Source organism: Sciurus vulgaris (assembly GCF_902686455.1).
Source record: "Sciurus vulgaris genome assembly, chromosome: 6".
Classification (NCBI taxonomy): Eukaryota; Metazoa; Chordata; class Mammalia; order Rodentia; family Sciuridae; genus Sciurus; species Sciurus vulgaris.
In genome coordinates, this window is record NC_136466.1 from 123,741,186 (window position 1) to 123,761,241 (window position 20,056).

Consider the following 20,056-nt stretch of genomic DNA (forward strand, 5'->3'; position numbering starts at 1 on the left):
CATGCTATGCATTCCTATGAATAAAATGCACAGAAACTGCAACCAAATGCAGTGACACAACTGTCTGGTTTCTCCTTAGAATGAAAAAAAAAAAAAATCCTGCTTAGGCAGAGAGATACTTTATTGCTTGTTGAAAAATTCCAAAAGATTTGAGATTATGTTTAGTAAATTACAACTGACTACACCAAATTCCAATCTACCTTTTTTTTTCCTAAAATAGCCTTTGTATTGTTATTATTTTCAGGGAAAGGTCCAATAAATTGTTTTCAGATTCCAAGAATAGTAGAATTAGTCTTTTTGCCATCGATGGTGACTTGGGTCTTTTCTTAGTTCATAGGGCTGCCGCAACAATTACCTTTAACTTAGTAGCTAGCAAACAGTAGGAGTTTCTTTCCCACAGTTCTGAAGGCTGGATGGTCCAAGATTAGGATGCTTCAGATTTGGTGTTTGATGAGGACATGCTTTCTGGTTCATCAATAGTGCCTTCTTGCTGTGTCACATACAGGAAGGGGCAGGGGAGTTCTATGGCATCTCTCCTGAAGGGGCCTCTGCCCTCAGGATTTAACCACCTTCAATAGGCTCTACCTCCTAATGCCATCACACTGGAAATTTTAACAGAGAAATTTTGAAGGGAAACAAACATTCAGACCATAGCAGGTTATTTCAGCTTATTTGCATATTGTTTGTCACAACAATGGTGTGTTTCTATGCAGAGATAATTTATAAACTATAAGCAATCATCAGATTTTGCTAGAGGGTCTGAAGAGACATTCTTCTGACTGTAATGTATTCATGGACTTTTTCCTCAGTTGTGGTAGATTGCTTTTTGGATAGAAATTTTATACTAGGAAGAATAAGAGATTCAGTGGCTTGAGGCAGACAAAGTTTATTCACAGGAAAGATAATTAATTACTCCATCAACTTAAAGTTGCTTGGAACGTCAGCAACAATAACCGTCTTTGGAGCACTGTAACTTCACTCCAGCAACTACACAAACATAAAGCAAAAAGCTCTGTCCACTAGTGCTGGTCACAGGTCATGGTTGTTTTTAAACTTTGTTTGCTGGAATGCGCTGAGGCAGCTCCTTATATATGCCCATGTTCACCTGGTGGCAGATTTACTATTGCTACCCTGGGAAGGCTCCAGGGAGATGACCAGTTGATATTCCTCTGGTGACATTTCGGCTTTTTATAAAATTTGTATGAATTATTTGGGTTCAATTTGGGGAACATATCACCATACAGGGATTTGGGGTCATGATAATGAAAACAACAGTTACTTCATATTGGTAATCAGATGTGTGACTCCATGAACTTGTTTTTTTTGGGGGCATTAGTAATATTCTCTTTGGAGATAGAATAAAATTCCCAAATTCTATGGACAATTCCAGTGTCCATAGAAGACCACTATACCTAAATGTAGTGACAAGGAGAGGAATAATTCATCACAATGTGACAAACAACATTTTCCCCCTCATTTAAGAAGCTGGGTTTTCTTAAGTATAAAAATTTAGCTTTATTGGCTTTATTTATAGTATATATCTTTTGAAGGTTTTCTCCCACCGTAAGTATTCTTTGTGAATTAGGTACTGAGTTCTAAACCAGTAATTTTTAATTTTTTTTTTTAATTGAGAAGTGGTCTCACTCTGTCATTCAGGCTGGTCTTGAGCTCATGGGCTCAAGGGATCCTCCTGTCTTGGCCTCCCCAGTAGTTGGGACTACAGGTAAGCACCAACATGCCCAGCTAAACTTTATTATTTAATTTTTTTTAAAGTCAGAAAACCAGGTTGGGGATGTGGCCCAAGTGTTAAAGCATGTGCTTAGCATGTACAAGTTCAGTCTCCAGTCCTGCAAAACAAATATGAAGTAAAAAAAACTCCCCTTTCCAAACAAAACTTTGCATGAAACTTCACTATTTAAAAAAAAAAATGAATAGAAGAGAAGCATTTTGGTTGAGTTATGGCAGGAATGAGGTCTGGAGAATGACCTACTCACTTTTCTCCTTCCATCCTTCTCCTCTCTGCTTACAGTTTCTTTCAAAATTTTACAAAAAAAAAAAAAAAAAAAAGCAAAAAAACTTCTTGTTCACAAGTCCAAGTCCAGGGCACACCACTTTTGACAACTCTGCTCTCCGGGAGATCCTTCAATCAATCTACCCTGCATCCTAGTGTCCTCCCTGGACCTTCTCTCTCTTCATGGCAGTCTGTATGACTTCTCAAGAATATGAGAGATCTCTCCCCTTTTCTGTTTCTTTTTATTTTTTATTTTTTTATTTTTTAATTTTTTTTAAATTTTAATTAAAAATCATAAATTTACATAGGGCAATGTTGTTTGATTCATTTTGTTATTTTTTCCCCTTCCCCCCTCCCCTCCCACCCCTCTTTTCCCTCTATACATTCCTTTCTTCCTCATTCTTACCACCCCCCTTTTCTGTTTCTAATGTCTTACTTCAAGTTCTCATTTTTACTTATCTGGACTATTTTCAGAGACCTAGACCTTTCACTGATTTTCTGTTTCTGATTCACTTACAAATAAATTTCTAAACATTTTGATCTCTCTTATCGGCAAAGGGGTGAAGTGGCGAATATGGTATGTTTATATGTTTGCTTAGGTAGCTACAAATCTGTGCTCCATATGTGTACTAATGGCAAATTTTAAAAAAAATAGACAAATATCAAAATTAAATAGAAATCATGGGGGTATAAACACACACTTTTATATTCTTTTCTTATCCCCTATTGATAACTTTAATAACCCTCTAGGGTGTGCATACACCACTTTGGAGACTATTGATCTTCCTCCACCAGAGAAATCTTTCTGAAGATGACCCTATGTTTAAAGTCTCCCCATAGCTCTCAGTAACTATTATGTGGACTCTAAATATTTAGCACAAAAGGCAAGCTACTCACGAATCAACAGTTTGACTTTGTATCAAACTTGAAATAATATATATGAACACTCATATTAAATGCTTTTTACTTGTCAAAATATCAAATATGATTTTTTACTTATCAAAATAAATACATTCAAAGGGGAGGGGGAAGGGAAAATGAAGTATATTGATCTGAAATTGATTTCCATGCATGTAAGCATTCATTGAGATCAACCCAACTAGTAAGTATAACCATAAAGCTCTAATAAAAGAAAGTTTGAAAAAATAAATGAATAAATGTATTCATATAGATCACCTTGGTCATTATGAGAACAAACTGTGTTATAGGTTCAACTAGGCCAACATGGCAGCTCTAGTAGATGGCTTGAAATATGTATCCACATGTCTCCTACTACAAAACATCAGTAAACACAGGTTGTTGATTTGTGGAGGGCATGGGAATGAAGGAATAAGATAGCATATGTGAGATTCTATAGTTTTTGTTTACATCAGTCTTTAGGAACTTCGTCAAACAAGAATAAAATATTAGTATTAGTGTCAGGAATTCTGTTGACTAAAAATTTCCTGCTAGCATTATGGATTGTTCCTAAAGTACATCAGAAATAAGGAAATTATTTTTAAAATAGGGAAACTTGTTACTTGTAGTTGCAAATTTGAAATAAGATCTCCATTATATTTAGGAGGGGAAAATGGAGACATTCCTACATATATTTTGAGGTGAGACGAGAGTAAGAAAAGGAGCAGAGTTGAAGGCTGTGGTGTACTGCTAACCTTCACCAGGCCCTTCAGGCCTGATATGGTTCAAATTTCTGCTGTATATTTTGATCCTCTCTCCACAACAGTTGCTTAGGAATCTGTTGCCAGTAATGACACAGAAAATGCAGTGAGCTTGTAAATAGATCCTCCTACGGCATTGATGCCATTATTTGGGAAATTATATGAGGTTCTGTGGGAGGATGAACATATGGTAAAATAGTTCATTTGTTCAGAAAAAATATAAATACTGAAAAATATTAAAATATAACCAAGCAAGCATCAAAAATTAAATTAAATGATTAGTCAGTATTTCTTTCAGATGGCAAAGTCTTAAATTGATTTTCTATTTTAAAAGTATCAGTGAAAATAAGCAAAGTTGGGTTATTTCTAAATCTTTTTTTTTCTATGTAAACAATTAAATAATTTTACTCTAGAAGTATTAGGGAGACAAATCATAAAGTTTATGAAACATTGGCTCATAATACTTTCTTTAAACTTAAGGCATACTAAAGTGGGGCTAATACTTTCCAAGTTAAAATTTATTTATAAAAAATCTTAGATGTCTGTCCATACATCTCTTTCTTCATAAGAAAGTTTGGGTAAAATTAGTAACTGTTTGGGCAGAATTACAAACTATTTTTTTTAAAGATGCTTTTAGTTGTAGATGGAAATAACTTTATTTAAATATTTTTGTCATGTGGTGCTAAGGATCGAATCCAGTGCCTCAAACATGCTAGGCAAGCACTGTACCACTGAGCCACAACCCCAGCCCACAAACTGTTTCTAAAGGAAGAAAATTAATAGCAAAAGTTAAAGTTGTCTTTCTGCAATCTAGGAATCTTTCTCATCCTAATCTCAATTTTTATTCCATTGTTTTAATTTATGAAATATTACAGAATTAAAATATAAAATAATAAGTATCTAATGATTTGTTTTCATTGAGTGACTTATATGGTTTCTTATAAGCAAGTAAAAAGAGAAGATAAAATTGTTTTTTTTTTAAATAAAACTTTTTACTCTTTTGAATTTATACAATTAGAAATGGCAACCTCTTTATAAAAATTTTCATATTTTAAATTTAATTTTTTTTTAAATTTAAAATGGTTTAAAAGTTTTCATATTTTAAATCTTTCTTAAGAGTCAACTTTATGAGTGATGGGATTACATGTATGGGAAACTGAAACTAAATGCATTCAGATAGTTTTGACAAAAACATATTCAGAGCCATACAAAGAAAGCTAATGATGATCATTCCATCTGTTGTGTTGTTGACAAGAATGAGGCCCAGATGGCGCAGTGTACCTTGCTGTCTCCTGTGCCTTGGTCATTGATAAGTAAGGTTTTCAAAGAGCAGTTCAAATTCCTCAGCAGTTTCCCTGAGATCGTGTAAAAGAGTTCGTTTCCAGCCAAATTATTTTCTCACTTTCCTGTCAACTAGTAGGTTGGACCTTTAGATCCACTAGCAGAAAGCAGAAGGAAATGGCTGAGCCTTCAGTAAGGGATAGCCAGTTAGGACTGGGACTACTGCCCTGAGGCTGAGGAGAAAGAGCAAATGGCCAATGGAAGCACACGATGCTTCTGAAATCTTTGCCTTGAAATGATCTATTGCCACTTCCACTGATCCAAGCTTGTTTGTGACCTGCTAGATAATGAGGCTGAGCAATATATCCCCAAACCAGAATGCCTAAAAATTCATGTGGTGCTCACCACGGGGCTAAAGAGTGAATTCCTACAAATAATGCAATCTAAGGCAGTGTATGACATTCATGAATTTAGCAGCCCCCAGCAGGCTACAAAAGGCAAAGTCCCTTCTGCATCTGTCCTTGGTCCTGGGTTTATCCTGAGCTATGGTGCTCACTTGTCTTCTTTCTCAAATGAAATAGGTCACTTCCAGTGATCTTAACCTGACTTTCACAAACCAATAAAGAAAGCAAGAGAGATGCAGTAGGCCAAGAAGTGAGAATATTGCCCTCTGCGTGATACGTTCTAAACTGTCTAGTAATGATTGGATATCTAGATATGAAAATTAATTGGATTGCATGGTAAACTACTTATGCACAAGTGTATTTACCTAATTTTAGCTCAGAGACTATAAGTTAATTTCTGTTTACCTGAACACTCAATAAAGAAGGGGAATCTGCATTGTGTTTGTGTAAAATTCTAGCGTCATATACAATACTTTATTAGCAGAGAAAATGGAGGGCATTTGGGTTGAATTACCAACTTTTTTTTTCTTTTTTGTTTTTCAGCATATTTAATTCATTTATAATTTTTATTTGTTCTTTTTGGTTATACATGACAGTAGAGTATTTTGGCATACAAACATGGACCATAGCTTATTCTAGTTAGGATACAAATCTTGTGGATATACATAATGGTGAGAGTCACTATAGTGTATTCATATATGTACATAGGAAAATGATGTCAGATTTATTCCACTGTCTCTTCTATTCCTATCCCCGTTCCTTCCCTTTGTTCTCTTTTGTCTAATCCACTGAGTTTCTAATCTCATCCCTACCCCCACATTGTGTGTTAGCATCCACATACCAGAGAGACATTTGGGACTTTGGATATTTGGGAACATGCTCTTTATATAACCTGTCATGTAAATTAGCATCCTAATGACACCACCCCTATTGGTTTCTTTCTGTGTCCTGTCTAGGTCCTTAAACTTGGAGCAGTTAAAGGTTGAACATTTTTAATTAAAAAACCTGAAACACAAAGTGCTCCAAAATCTAAAGCACTTGAATGCCAACTTGATGTCATGCCTAGAAAATTTCACACCTGACCTTATACAATAGGTTGCAGTCAAAATGCAGGTATACTAAAAATACTGTATAAAGTTACCTTTAGGTTAATTTATGTGCATAAGTGTATATGAAACATGAATAAATTTTATGTTTAGACCTGGCTCCTATGCCCAAGTACCTCATTATGTATATGCAGATATTCCACAATTAGAAAAAAATCTGAAATCTGATACATTTTTGGTCCAAAGTATTTTGAATAAGGATATGCAACCTGTCATGGAGCTTTCAAAAATCATCTGATAATTGGCCCTCTTCAGAAAAGAGTACTATTTAATTCAAGCCAATGTAATTTTATCTGTTGGTTTTAAAATATTATTTACATTGTTAGAAATTTTAAATTTTTGATGTCTATGAAAACTTAACATCATAAAATTAAAACTTGCCAAACATAAGGAGGGTCACTGTAGGAGCTAGATGGCAAGAAGCAAAAAGACGTTTAATGATGCTTCTGTTAATGCAATACTGGGAAGGGTTTCTGGGGTTGTAGCCATAACGTCTCTCCTGCCCTTGTAGCATTAGCCATAAAGGAGACTGACCAGTAGGGGTTACTCTTGGCATTATGATTTCAGTGGTGGATTACAGTCAGAAGAAATAATGAATGGCATCTTTTAAAATAGCTATTTTCACTGCTAATTTAGGCAGAATTTGGAATTTCTATAACTTGCCTAAAACATATGAGACATATTTCAGTAATTATTTTGCTTATCCTTGCTGGCTGCCTACTCTTCATTGAATAAAATCCACAGACAAAATTGTAAAGCAGCCTTCTAGTCCAATTTGGCATTATTTTTCCAGTATAGTATTCTCATTACTTCATCTTTGAATTCTAGACATTCCCCAAAGCAAAGAATTTACTCTTTCTTAAAAAGAGTAAAGAATTTACTAAAGGCTAAAATATGATCACCTTTAGTTGCTTTACAGTAACTGCTCTCAGATGGCTCTTCAATTGTAGAAGAGAAATTGCTTTTGATAAGGAGAAATTCAAGAGAAAAGGAAAGAAAAAATATAACTAGTTTTATTGTCCATTTGTCTTTGAAAGAGAAGATAAGTAAAAGTAAATGGTTTTAAATACAGTTTCCATGAAAACCAAGTTTGTGCAAGGTGTGGTGCATGCCTGTAATACCAGCGGCCTGGAAGCCTGAGGTGGGAGATCTCAAGTTCAAAGTCAGCCTCAGCAGCCTAGTGAGTACCTAAGCAACTCAGTGAGACCTTATCTCTAAATAAAATATAAAAAAGGACTGGGGATATGACTCAGTGGTTAAATGCCCCTGGGTTCAGTTCTTGGTATGACAAAAACAAAATCAAAAAACCAACCAAACAAACAAAAACAAGTTTGCAAAAGATAATGTATTCTGTCTGCGGCCTAAGCTAACACAAATGAACTTTGTCACCAAACATTGAACAAAAAATGATAAAATAGACTACTATCACCTACATAAGAAGCATATATCATGAAATATAAAGTTATTAATTCAGTGTTTCTTTAAAAATTTCAAGTTTGCTTTGAGAGACTCCTTAGAGACTAGGAGTCTTCTGACTGATGTTATTTTGAATCAGGCAGAGCCCAAGGATGCATAGCATAGCTTAGACCATTTTGTGTATGCTGTAGTCGAAAACTGGCTCTTGGATGTAAAAAGAGGTTATTATAATAAATGAGTTATTTAAGTATGATCCACATGAATGGTATGAATCTACATTGTATACAACCATAGAAACAAAAAGTTGTATCCCATTTGTGTACAATGAATCAAAATGCAGTCTGTAAAAAAAAAAAAAAGAAGAACTCTTTAGGCAGTTTGGTATGGATGGTCCGTGTAGCTGAACACTGTCAGAGAAAGGACCTAGCTGGAACAAACTGCTAAGGAAAAACAATGTTTTTGAACAGACCATCTTAAAGTCGTCCTACCTGTTAAGACTCTTAATCTCTTCTCTCCTAACATTCGAAAGGCCTGGAAGCCACACTTTGAGAAGAAAAGCACTTCTCACTTGTGGTTTGGTTTTTGTCATAGTTTTCCTCACTCAGCTAGTTTGCAAAAGAAACAAAACTGCAATTAGTCACTTCTGTTACTAATGCTCTGTCCCTAAGTGCTTAGCTTTAGAAGCATTTTCTGCCTATTTCCTTCCTCTCCTTGGGTGACACAATATTTTTAGTGCTTCATTTCCCTTCTGTTCAATGTTCTCCTCTTCTAATTCTTGGAAAGAAGGATTAAGACACTATTAACCCTATGTCTGCCAATGGGGAACCAGTAAATTTGTATTCCTACCTAAGTGATTCACTCTAAGCAATTTCTTTCACCGAACTATTGTTAGAAATCTGCAAAAGTTGCTTTTATTTACTGATTAAACACATCCCTTCCAAGCATAAATATCTTTCTTGAGGGTGAATAACTCCCTAGACTGTTTAGCTTTTAATTGTATAGTAAGGACTTGTTCCTAAAAAAAATCAAAGTTACATCAAACTTTTCTTAAAACATACAAGCCAGGTATAGTGATGCATGCCTGAAGTCCTAGCTATGCAGGAGACTGAGGCAGGAGAATTATTTGAGCCCAAGAGTTGAGAGCCAGCCTGGGCAACATAGCAAGACTCCATCTCAAAAATAAAAACAGACCAAATACACACACATGCATATATATTCACACATATATGCATGGATGTATATAAATAAATAGTAATAGACTTTAGTATATATACAAATATATGTTTGTGTATATGTGTGTGTGTGTGTGTTACTAAAGTCTCACACCTAAAAAATGTTGGGGTGTGTATATGTGTATATGAATATATGTAATGCAATGTGTGTGTATATCTATATACACACACATATACTATAAATATTATGCATGTATATTAAAATAACAATCAGAATTTTAAACCATGCATAAAAATGTCTTTGACACTATTAATTTATAATTACTGATCACTGGAGTTATTTGAGCAACACCAAACACCAGTTGCCCATTTTAAAATCTGGCTCCCCATTTTGGGTCCTTAGGAAGATGGAACAGAATAGAAATTCAAAGCTTCGGATTTTAATTCATCAACCCAGGACCAATACTTTTTAGGTGTAAGACTTGAGTAACTAAAATACTCATTAATTTCTGATTTTAAAATTATTGTTGAATCTATAAGCTATAGAAAGCAATATCACTCTGATTTTCATATCATAATTAATAATCTGATATATTAAAAATTGCTTGTTCCTATATGAGCATAGATTCCATTTCAGAAGCATTTATTAAGCTTTAACCTCATGGTAATCTAGCAAAGAATAATTTCAGTTTTCCTCTAAACCTTCTTATAATGTTCCTTAGGGAATTTAAAATCAATGTGAAATTTATTTAATAAATTCAAATAGTTTCATAACTGTGATAATAAGGTTGCATTAATTTGCAAAGAGGAGTACCTTAAAACATTGATTAAATTCAGATTTCTATATGTTAAACTCTAATTATACAATAAAATGTGACTCAGAAAAAACCTTATTGTAATGTGCAAAATACATTGGCACTGTTTGAATTGAAGACTTATTTATCTCTGTATTTATTTTTTAAATATGGTTATAAATTAGCTAATTACATGAGTGTGAGCCCATTTTATTGAGTAATATTCTGTATGAATTTAAATGTCAATGAGCAACACTTCCTCATCAGTTAAAATATACAGATTGTATATATGTGTGTGTGAATGTAAACGTATAGTGTGGATTTGTATAATTAATATAAGCTCATAGAGACAAGTACAGAAATGCTTTTTTTAGAAAATAAATGATGAACTTTATTTTTCATTAGGAATTTATCAAGAACTCTCACATATTCAATAGTATGGATTCATTTGTACTTTAAAGATTCAGAGAATAAGACAAAATCACATCCTTAGTTTATTGGTAATGAAACAGTCCTTATTGGCAAGATGAGGGGGAAGAAGTGACAAGTCTTTTATGAATTGTTTGATACCTTGGAGTTGCAATGGGACCAACAGTTCTGAGAATTAAACTATGCTGTCTAAAACACTCTTCAATTTTAGCAATGAAATAGCAAAGAATTATTATTACTCATAACAGTTCTTCATAAAATAGCAAATGGTTATCACATTCTTTATAGAGATATCATTATCAAATCATCTCTTTTTAATGCTTTTTTCTAATTTGTTCTTTAAAAACAAATCTTGTGTTGCAAGTACATTTCTGAGTATATATTTTGTGGGGATAAACCTTATTGTGGTAGTAGTAACAGCTACCATTTTTTAGTGCCTCATATTTTATGTAACATATTTTCTCAGACCTTGCAACAGCTGTCAGATGTCGGTTCTAGTATCATCATAAATTACACTAAGATTTATAAGTATAAGAAAACTCCTGAAATGCTCACAGTTAGAAATGTTAATAAGGTTCAAGAACAAACAGCTCCTCTCCTGCTATGCCCGACTTTGGGGTTAGGTATGTGGCAGGGATGCCCACTTTCTCCAAAGCCCAGATCCTTGTCTTTGGTTATAATACTTTCTGGTCAGCCACATGGCACATGGACTTGAGAGAGACTTTCTAGTAAGAGATGACACAATGTGGATTCACCTACCTGGCCAGCCAATTAGTGCAGCCACTCTGGAAAGCAGTGTGGAGATTCCTTAGAAAACTTGGAATGGAACCACCATTTGACCCAGCTATCCCACTCCTTGGCCTATACCCAAAGGACTTAAAATCAGCATACTACAGTGATGCAGCCACATCAATGTTTATAGCTGCTCAATTCACAATAGCCAGATTGTGGAACCAACCTAGATGCCCCTAAATTGATGAATGGATAAAGAAACTGTGAGATATATATATATATATATATATATATATATATATACACATATATATATATACATATATATACACATATATATACAGACATGGATGTGCACACTCATACCACATCTGCCACATAGAACACATGCACATGTGCTCACTTTACACATCCCTAACATCTCACACCACATTCAACTTACAGATGCACAGAATATACTCATATGTAACATGCACATGCACATATATGTATATATATTTCTCACACACACTCTATAGACATGAAATGAAGTCAAATATATGTACACACACACACACACACACACACACACACAATGGAATATTACTCCGCCATAAAGAATAATAAAATTATGGCATTTGCAGGCAAATGGATGAAATTGGAAAATATCATGCTAAGTGAGATAAGCCAATCTCAAAAAAAACAAAGGATAAAGATCTTTCTGATAAGCGGATGATGATACATAATGGGGGATGGGAGGGAGGCAAGAATGGAGGAAGGAGAGACTGTATAGAGGGAACAGAGGGATGGGAAGGGATAAATAACAGAATGAATCAAACACCATTACCCTATGTAAATGTATGATTACACAAATGGTATGCCTCTACTTCATGTACAGAGAAACAAGTTGTACCCCATTTGTTTACAATAAAAAAAAGTGAATGTAAAAAAAAAAGAGAGAGAGAGAATGTGACAGGACCCTGTAGCACACTACTGAAGGAATATCCCTGGAGAATCTAGTCCAATACCTAATCTGATGGTGCAAATTCACAACTTTTCTTCCCTCCTGTGTGAAAATGTATGTGTCTGTGCATGTGTATGTGAGTTGATAACATGCATGCATGAGGTTTATGTGTGGTGTATGCATATATGAAATGTTCTGTGTATGAGATTTTATGTGGATAGTAGTCAGTATATATGTGTGTGAGTATATTCTTGTGTTTGTTGTATCCATGAGGTACGTTTGTGAGATGAGGGTATGAGTGAGGTGCGTATATTTGACTTCATTCCGTGTCTATAGAGTGAGTGTGTGTGAGAAATATATATACATATATGTGCATGTGCATGTTACATATGAGTATATTCTGTGCATCTGTAAGTTGAATGTGGGTGTGAGATGTTAGGGGTGTGTAAAGTGAGCACGTGCGCCTGTGTTCTATGTGGCACATGTGGTGTGAGTGTGCACATCCATGTCTGTAGCGTGGGAGGCTGTGTGTATGCTGTGTAAGCCTGTGCATGAATTGAGTGGGGCTTGGGTTTGGGTGGGGGATGTAGAAAGGAAAGGTGAGAGTAGAAACTGGACAAGCAGGATGGCTCTAAGTTCTCTGTTCATGGGAATAGTGACAGATAAACAGTCAATCAATTTGAACTTAACATCTTGGGAAGTCCCACCCAGCTCTGTGAGTAGTAGTAAATATTTGGGAGCAGCTCACCCTGTTTACATCTTAGTTTTCTCATCCCTAGAGGGAGAGGATTTTTTAATATAAATGCTTGAAGGGTTAAATAAATTTGTCCAGATTGAAATTACTAAGTATGAAGTGCTACATGGATGTAAAATATTGCATATTTTTATTAAGGGTAGCACTATTTTTCCAACATCATGTTTAATCTTAAAAGTTCCAGAACAACAAAATAACATACAGGGTATTTTAATGAGATGCTATCATTATCTGCTTCCACCTTCAAGAAATTTCAAAAGTTAATTTTCATTAGCAATGTGTAGTATATTGGATTAAAAAGAAAAAAAGAACACATGCTGCCTAATGAATGGTATTTATTTGTTTATTTATTGCCTGGATTTGTGCTGTGGATTGAACCCAGGACCTCATGCATGCTAGACAAGCATTATGCCACCAAGCTACATCTGGGTCCTTCTTGTTTTATTCTGAGACAAGAATCTCAACTAAATTCTCCAGGCTAGCCTTGATCTTGTAATCATCTGGCCTCAGCCTCCCAAGTAGCTAGGATTAGAGGCCTGTGCCACCATACCCAGCTTAGTGAATGCCTTTTGATTAAGTACTTGCTGTGTTAATCCACTGAACAACAAAAGCCATGAAACTTTGGCTTAAACATGGGACAGAAAACTGAACCAGTTTAAAAGAATTTGGCAATGATTTTTTGAGATGATTATTTTAAGATATAGAGAAATTAATAGAAAATATACAAGATATTGCAGTTCCTCAAAGATTTCGAGAGTTACCATTTGATCTAAATCTTCACTTTTAGGCATATATGGAAAAGAATTGGAAACATATATCTTCACAAAAACCTGTACACAGGTGTTCATAGCAGAAATTATTCATAATAGCCCCAAAGTAGAAACAATAAAAATGACCATCAACTGATGAATAAACAATGTGATATAGTCATACAAGGAATATATTCAACAAAAAGAGAATCCAGTACTAATACACTGTTGCATCTATGAACCTTGAAAACATTATGGTAAATAAAAGAAGCCAGAATGAATTATTGTATGATTCAATTTACATGCCATGTCCAGAATAGACAGTTATGTAGAGAAAGAGAGATTAGTACTTCTCTAGGGCTGGGGGGAACAGGGGATTGGAGATTGAAAGTGAAGGGGTGTGAGATTTCTTTATAGGATAATGAAAATATTCTAGAAAGTGGTAATGAATGTACAACTGACATCACTCTATTATACTCTTTAAATGGGTGCATTGTGTGGTACTTAAATTATATCTCCATAAAGCTATTAAAACAAGATGCAGAGCAAGTCCACAAAGTAGTGAACCCTCCCCATTTATTGAACCAAGAGCTCTGGGAGGAGCCAGTCATGACCTTCCTGATACAAATCAATACCCACAGACAAGAGAGGAGGCGCTTCTACTAACAAAGCACCTCAAACCACAAAGTCTGCCTGTGAGCTGACGCTGTCAGGGAGGGCCAGCCACCAGGGCCAGAAATAGATGTGGGGCAGTGTCGTCTGGAACCAGCAAAGCCCTTACAAATGCTAAAGTGGAGAGTCATATTCTTTTCTTCATTCCTGCCTGGCCTCCTCTCTCCTCTTCTTTACTCTTCTCCTCTCCCTCCTCTTCCTTCTTCCTTCTGTCCCCCTACCCCTTTCCACTCCTGTTGACCCATTTTTCCTCCACAGATGGACAAGGTGATAAAGTAATTTGGAATTAGAGTTTTGTTTACGTTGGAGGAAACTGTTTTCTTTATTTTTATGATTTTGAAGTATTTCCTGAGACAAGATTCAAAAAGTGCAGAGTTGGGGGAAATCCTCTGTGGCTTAATGACTAATACAAAGCCTTTGTCTGTATGCACTCCCTCCCTTTTCCCTGTTCCTGTGGCTCGTCACTGCATCTCCAGGCCTACTGAGTAGTATCCTCTGCTCATCCTCTTATGATTTCCACCTGCTCCTCCTTCACATGCAAGTAGCACATTCACTGTGGTATCAGATGATCCCTTAGGAAGAGGATGTTTATTCCCATTACATCTTATCTATAATCACTGCCTTTAAAACTTATTTTTTTGCTTAACATATAATTGAAGAATAATCTGTTCAATATGCAAGTGTATGAACCTCATCAATAGATGTATTTTATAAGTTTCAGTTTTGAAATGTTGGCTAATATCTTTCAGTTTAAGAAATTAATCTTTCTATGAAGTGTCATTTTTGCATTGAAATATTTCTGGAATGTGACATTTCAATACTAATTACTATTATTAAATATGAGTGAATTTGTTTTGAATAACTGAACATTCAGGTAAGTGGTATTTATGTAATGTGCAATACTATCTAACATGCTTACTTGTCAGGAAGGAATCACTGACTTATCAGATAATTCAACATCTCTTATTTGTCAGCCTATGTTAACTGCATTTAAATTTTTGACAGTTTCCATGATGTAGTAAAAAATACATACAATAAAATCTGAATTTCTATCAACATGAATGTTCTCTGAGCTCTAATTAATACAAAGTTTGAGATTTGAACAATGAGAAAATAAAGTTTTATAAACATTTTTCTGGAGAAAAAATGGATAAAATAATACAGTCGAGATTCCAACTATCAAACAATATGCAATCATAAGGAAATTTTTAAAAAGGGTACAGTTAAATGTATGCCTCTTAAATATATTAACACCTATATCAATTTTAAACAGTCATGAGAGTTCTGTGTCCTTTGCAGGGGAAGTTTTCTTAGTTCATTCTCTGTTTACCAGGATATATCCTGAGCACACAGAATAAATGTTGTGCAAGTAAAGAATGAGAGTTGGTATATGTGAATGCTTATGTGACATATCAGTGCACATTGATGTTCATAATGTAAAATATGCAACACTGAAAATTGTTCTAAGGTTCATTTTTTTCAGTAGCTTAAATAGCACACTCTTGTCAAGCATGAATGGCCAGAGGCATCCCCAATGTTCACATTCAGTTGGTTCATAGATTATGTTTCCAGAAAAACAGTCTCTGAGTAACCAATCAGGTAGAGAGTCTTATTTAGAGATTGTTCATGGGATCACCATCTATGGAGGGGAGGAAGAGGGTAGAAAGCAGAATCAGGAGCTAGGGTGAAGTCAGTCTGCAGTGTAGTGTGGGAAGACCTTGACAGAGCCCCTGGGGAGTTGTGAAGTGGCCTTATCTCTCAGAGTTGTCCTACATGTGGGTGAAGGGCCTGGACTTTGATACCCTCCTATGGACCCAATATTAAATGCTTGGACAAGGCACTCTTCTTAAGCTGAGGCAAATCTCAAAGAGAAAAGAGAGCACTTTCCAAACCTAGAGAAATGAGCTTCATCCTTCAAGGTAGATGATCACAACATCCACGACAGTTAGTCAGGTATTTTAGAACCTGTGAGCATTGAGAAAGGCCATCAGGGTAGATTCCTTCCTTCTTACATTCCCTCTATGTTTCTTTCTCTCCCCCTCCAACCCAATGTTTTTTTCTAAAAATGCTTTAAATTAGTAGGCTGCTATTTTCGGGAAAGAAAATAGAATGATAATTTTCATAAAATCTGTTCTTTTGATGTCAATAGATGACTTTATTATCACACTCAACAATCATTAATGTTTCCCATGGGAAAGTTAGTTCCACATACCTGATGACCCAGGTACTGTCTGTGACCATCTCTAGCTATATGATAAATATAGGTAAAATTTTTTTTCCATATTAAAGAAAAGAAAAATAAAGATATTCAGTATCCATTAAAAGTGATGCCAAAGGTCTTTATTATCTATATTAGAAGCAGATAACCATGAAATATTATATTTATTTGAAAAGTTTTGATCTCATTTAACCACCATTTTTATAAAACAAATATATTAATCAATACCTAAAAATAGCACTTTATGAAGACTGCAGCATATTTATTTGGGCTAGGCTTTTGTTTGGTTGGCTATATATGTACTTTTTTGTTCTGTTTTTAATTTATTTAACTATGGCATGGTTTTTGAAGCATCCACATGACATCAAATTGTGGAGAACCTAGTGCATCGATACATGAATTCAATATTTCAAATTGGCAACAGAATTACCTTCTTTATTAAGTAGTGGTTATTTCAAGGCAAGGCAGTGAAATGAATTATATCATTAAATATAGTATAGAAACTAACTAGAAAACTTTTTATTTAAAGTTGAGTTTATCTGTGTGTGTGTATACATACACATTTACACACACACACTTTTAAAAAGAAAGGACACATTAGTGTTACTTAAATGGTACTTAAGAATGGATATTAGCTGAAGAGTGCTGAGTCCTTTAAGATCTCCATGAAGCTTTTCCAGATTGCACTTTAGTTCATTTGAGATAGCTGTCAGTGCTGGCCACAGACTGAATACCAACTCAGTCCTTTCATACACACAAATGTAGCTCAAGCAACTGATTTCTAACTCCAGCCTCCTCATTCCTATGGGAATTAATTCCCCTAGAGATAATTTGTGCCAATTCAGAGAAGAAAAACAATTCTAAGAATTTCTGAGGATTTTCTGTGACTAAAAGAATAATTCTTTTATTGACAACCTAAATGTTAGATTTACTAAGTGAAAAGTGTTTTAAATTGAGCTATTCTTCTAATTCATTCATCTGCATTCTGAAGATGAATATCTATAAAGACACATCTGTAAAGGTTAATCTTGTTGCCAAATTTGTTGAAAGGTATATATGAGCAAGGGGAATATTGGGTATTTTCTTCCTTGTAGAGATTATATGTGGTTTACAGAGTTAGCATGACTGTACTTTTCATATAAAACTCCTGTACATTGAATAAATTCAAAATGAACAATTTTCATTTTTAATCTTAGACCTTAAGAACTGATGTTCTTGTTTAACTTGTGGACAGAAATCTAAACAGTTCTTAAAAAGAAGTTCAGGAATAGAAATTTTGTATCTAATAATAATCTTTTATTTTCCAAAGTACTGATCTTAATACTTGTTTTATACAAGAATAAACATATTTTTCATGATTCATGCAGCAAATATTTCCTAATGGCACATATGTGCCATGCTTGGGTCAATGTTACATAGCAACTCGCTTCAGTAAAGTCCTCATTTCTGTTGCAACTGCATCCCTGGCACCTCTGTGAGGTCTTATTCCTGGTTCAGGAATTGTTGTATCCATCCTTGTCTTTTGGTTTCTTATCTCAATTCTACAATATCCTTTGGCCATCATCCTCTCTAAAGACTTCAAAATCCTAGCTTCCAACATAATCTATCTAGCTTTTCTCATCTAACTTCCCATTACTCATCCTTCCAGTTCCTTTGATTGGCTCCCTCTGGCTTTCTTAACCAATTTCAGTTCCTTATCCTTGTCTTGAAGACCGTTCACCACTCTGCCTCTGCTTATGTCTTTTTCCTTACCACCTCAGATTCCTCCTTCTGCTCACACTTCTCTATGTGAGCACATTTTCAAAGTATGAACATGCTTGGGATTTATATAATGCTGTTGCCTTGAAGAGCTTTAATCTCTCTTCAGATTTCCTCAGAGAAGAAAGTTACCGGGCTGTGGCTCAAAATTCACCAAAGCAACTTGCAGGAAAATCTTGGAGTTTGTGCACAACTTTCTAGAAAGGCCTGTTTCTTAACCTCACCTTCAGTACTTACTTGGAACTCATAAGGGTGGTCCTCAGGCAGTTCTAATTTTAGGTGGTGTCTTCTGTGGTAACAAGCAGTTGTTCTGGATAAATCAGGATCATATAATTCATGGATTGACAGGGATTTTCTTTATGTAGGAATACAGTGTCCCACTTTGGTGTAGAAACCCAGCTCAGAAAATTCTTGATCCTTTGGTTGTCTTTTCAGGAGAGAGCAACAACCTATAGAACAAGCTCTTTCTCTGTTTCATAGGGTTCATTTTGAGAAAAGTACTCTTTTTGCTAAATTCTGTTTCCATGCCACTTCCTCTCCTTGGTATGAGGAGTGTAGCTAGAAGGATAAAAAATAATTCTAAAAATCTCTTTGCTCTAATAATACAACTGAACACAGCCATAATTTCTTCCATTAAACCTTTGCTGTTTGAGGCTAGGTGCCTAAATTGCTTCAATAATTCCTCTTGTGTCAGAGTTTTTGTGAGTTTTCACACTCCTCTTGCTGCACCTCCAATGTGATATCTTGAGCAGAATTCACAGATGGCTTGCTGTCAGTGTTGGTCCAAATATTGCCTATCAGTTGTCACGGTTAGTAATTAACATTGAAGATGGTTTTCATAAACTTAAAATAAATTAAAAATTAATTATCCTATTAATCCTTTAAGGACTGCAAAAGCTCATATTCATAGTATTCTGGTTACTAAAGTGTCCATAGGTTTAAAGATTACTTAAAATTATTATGTAATGAAAACATGTAACCATATTTAAAAGTCTGACTTGGAATAAGACTTTGTTCTTTAGTCTGGTATTTTGAAGAACTATTGAGATGTCACTGAGCTGTATTTTTAGAATTTTCGCATTGCTCACACATGAGCTCTTTGGGAATTGTTCAGTGAAGATGTCTCCTGGGCACTTTGTTCCTTGAAATTATCAAATTTTTCTTGGAATTTTTTTTCTCCCCATCTTGTGATGCGTGGGTGGGGTTGGGTCATCACCAACCAACACAATTAGAATTTCATTTCTTTTTCCTTCTCGGTGAAAGTACTCTATTCCATCTAGAAAATAAAATAGTCCGGTGTATATTTTTTCTTCTTTTAGAAATTCTGAAATTATTTTAGGGTCTTAAACTACCTAATAACACTCTCTTAAAAACCGTATGTGTGCATATAATCATACATAGACTTTGCATTTAATTTTTTAAAATATTTTTGAGTTGTATACTTTTATTTTTATTTTTTATTTATTTTTTTAATGCAGTGCTCAGTATCGAACCCAGTGCCTCACATGTATGAGGCAAATGCTCTACTGCTGAGCCACAACCCCTGCATTTAATTTTAGAGTTTCGTGTGCTATTGAAAAACATCTACATTACCATTATGAGATATGGGATTGAGGCTGGGAATCACCAATTTAGTTTTACTTCATTTTACAATGATCTTTTCCTGCAAACATATAGAAAATGCAATCTTACTAAAAAGTTATATGTTTAATAGTTCCATTCAGTAGTCTTTTAAAGGCAATGTTACTTTATGAATTAATATAAATTCAAAATTTTACACAAAAAAATCAGGTTTCTTAGTGTAAACACATTTATATAATCTTATGCTACACTTGCTTTCTTTTAAATTCTTTCTTTAAAATAGTTTTATAATTGAAAATACTAAAACAATGCTTTTTCTTTGTAAGCCCTTAACATCCAACATTCTTTAGTCCTACCTCCAATTATCTCCTGTACCTG

The 20,056-nt window shown here is 34.7% G+C and overlaps 1 protein-coding gene and 1 long non-coding RNA gene across 8 annotated transcripts in view; one reads left to right on the forward strand and one right to left on the reverse strand.

The window, feature by feature from the left end:
• PDE4D (phosphodiesterase 4D) overlaps positions 1-20,056 on the forward strand; it is a 1,241,089-nt gene that overhangs the window by 600,695 nt on the left and 620,338 nt on the right. The window lies entirely within an intron of this gene.
• LOC306663631 lies at positions 1,329-7,301 on the reverse strand. Its single transcript, XR_013764495.1, has 2 exons — positions 2,418-7,301; positions 1,329-2,233 (listed from the first exon to the last, which is right to left on the reverse strand). It is a non-coding gene; the product is annotated as an uncharacterized lncRNA (long non-coding RNA).